Source organism: Portunus trituberculatus, chromosome 1 (genome assembly GCF_017591435.1).
Source record: "Portunus trituberculatus isolate SZX2019 chromosome 1, ASM1759143v1, whole genome shotgun sequence".
NCBI lineage: Eukaryota > Metazoa > Arthropoda > Malacostraca > Decapoda > Portunidae > Portunus > Portunus trituberculatus.
Genome location: NC_059255.1, coordinates 5,912,748 through 5,915,247, shown reverse-complemented (window position 1 = coordinate 5,915,247; position 2,500 = coordinate 5,912,748). Strand labels below are relative to the sequence as shown.

The 2,500-nt window shown below is 43.6% G+C and overlaps 1 protein-coding gene across 1 annotated transcript in view; it reads right to left on the bottom strand.

Annotated features, from left to right (window-relative positions):
* The window catches only part of LOC123519769, a 43,506-nt gene that overhangs the window by 22,076 nt on the left and 18,930 nt on the right, over positions 1 to 2,500 (bottom strand). The window lies entirely within an intron of this gene.

Here is a 2,500-nt window from a genome sequence, read left to right as displayed (position 1 = left end):
TCTCATCTCTTGCTAAAACAGCTTCTATGAAATTAGGTGTTCTGAGGCGTCTCCGACAGTTTTTCTCGCCCCTCCAACTGCTTACTCTGTATAAGGGCCTTATCCGTCCCTGTATGGAGTACTCTTCGCATGTTTGGGGGGGTTCCAGTCACACAGCTTTGCTTGATAGTGTGGAATCGAAAGCTCTTCGTCTCATCATCTCCCCTCCTCTGATTGACTGTCTTCAGTCTCTTTCTCACCGCCGAAGACTGTGGCCATTAATCTTGTGCCCTCCATAGACCCTTCGTAATGTCAATAAAATGGTCTAATGGTACACAAATCTCAAGGTGAAAATGTGTCCCAGTACTGAAGGGGTTAAAATAGTGAAGACTGTGGCCATTAATCTTGTGCCCTCCATAGACCCTTCCTAATGTCAATAAAATGGTCTAATGGTACACAAATCTCAAGGTAAAAATGTGTCCCAGTACTGAAGGGGTTAAAATAGTGAAGACTGTGGCCATTAATCTTCTGCCCTCCATAGACCCTTCCTAATGTCAATAAAATGGTCTAATGGTACACAAATCTCAAGGTAAAATGTGTCCCAGTACTGAAGGGGTTAAAATAGTGAAGACTGTGGCCATTAATCTTCTGCCCTCCATAGACCCTTCCTAATGTCAATAAAATGGTCTAATGGTACACAAATCTCAAGGTAAAATGTGTCCCAGTACTGAAGGGGTTAAAATAGTGAAGACTGTGGCCATTAATCTTGTGCCCTCCATAGACCCTTCCTAATGTCAATAAAATGGTCTAATGGTACACAAATCTCAAGGTAAAAATGTGTCCCAGTACTGAAGGGGTTAAAATAGTGAAGACTGTGGCCATTAATCTTGTGCCCTCCATAGACCCTTCCTAATGTCAATAAAATGGTCTAATGGTACACAAATCTCAAGGTAAAAATGTGTCCCAGTACTGAAGGGGTTAAAATAGTGAAGACTGTGGCCATTAATCTTCTGCCCTCCATAGACCCTTCCTAATGTCAATAAAATGGTCTAATGGTACACAAATCTCAAGGTAAAAATGTGTCCCAGTACTGAAGGGGTTAAAATAGTGAAGACTGTGGCCATTAATCTTGTGCCCTCCATAGACCCTTGCTAATGTCAATAAAATGGTCTAATGGGACACAAATCTCAAGTGCTTGAGTACTTTACAATGTCATTTTCATATTCTCTCTCTCTCTCTCTCTCTCTCTCTCTCTCTCTCTCTCTCTCTCTCTCTCTCTCTCTCTTCATATCAAAATCTAATCTTTCTTCCTTCTCCTCCTAATCTTCCTCCTCCTCCTCCTTTGTATTCCTTTGTATTCCTCCTCTCCTTCTTCATCATCTTCTTCCTCTTCCTTCTCATCCTGCTCTTCTTGTCCCTCTTCTTCCAAACAAAGGTCATGAAAAGAGGAGACCTAATTGAATTTTCAAAGGCAATAACAACCTTGACGCAAACAAATATTCCACCATTGACCATTTCAACAGGACGAGGAATAATGGATCTAAAATTTCACCCAAACGCTTCAAAACCCACGAGGCAAAGCACTATTTCTTGAACCGAGTTGTGAACATTTGGACTAAGCTTCCTTCGCGAATTGTAAACACCACTTCCAATGTTCAAAACTCAAATTGACCAATACTTTAGGAATAGACCCCTAGCAAGCTCTCTTCTGGTGCCAATAGTTAACCATGATAGTATGTCTTCTATTATTGCGTGTACCTCTTTGCTGATAGACCTATAGATTTGAGCCTAGGGTGTATAATAGAATCTCCTTTCATCCTTTCCTGTCAAAAATTCCATGTCAGTTTTCCCACAATGCTATTCTTCATGGCAGTGGTGTGTGGAGTGGTGGGTGGGGAGGAGCCTTCTACTGTACTATCCTGTCTCTCTTCCCTATTGAGAGTTACAAATAGTTACCAAATAGCCAAGAGGTCTGTTGCTGTTTGCCTTTCCTTTGTATTCCTTTGCATTCCTAATTTTCTTCCTATCTTCCTCTTCCTCTTCCTATCACAAGGTTGACATATCCTCCTCCTCCTCCTCCTCCTCCTCCTCCTCCTCCTCCTCCTCCTCCTCAAAAAAAACAGAAAGGCCTGAAAAGAGAATTTACCCCCTCCCCTCCCTCCTCCCCCCACAGAAAACGGGAAAAATTTAGGCCTAAAAGAATTGGAGACGAGCCAGATAGACCTACCTCCTCCTCCTCCTCCTCCTCCTCCTCCTCCTCCTCCTCCTCCTCCTCCCTTTCTCTTTCCCTTTTTTCCCTTGTAGGTTAAAAGGAAGACAAGAGGAGGAGGAGGAGGAGGAGGAGGAGGAGGAGGAAGAGGAGGAGGAAGAGGAGGTGTTAAACTAATGGATGATTTGTGACAATGGCTGGAGGAGGAGGAGGAGGAGGAGGAGGAGGAGGAGGAGGAGGAGGAGGAGGAGGAGGAGGAGGAGGAGGAGGAGGAGGAGGAGGAAGGAAGGAAGAGAGAAAAAAACTGAGAAA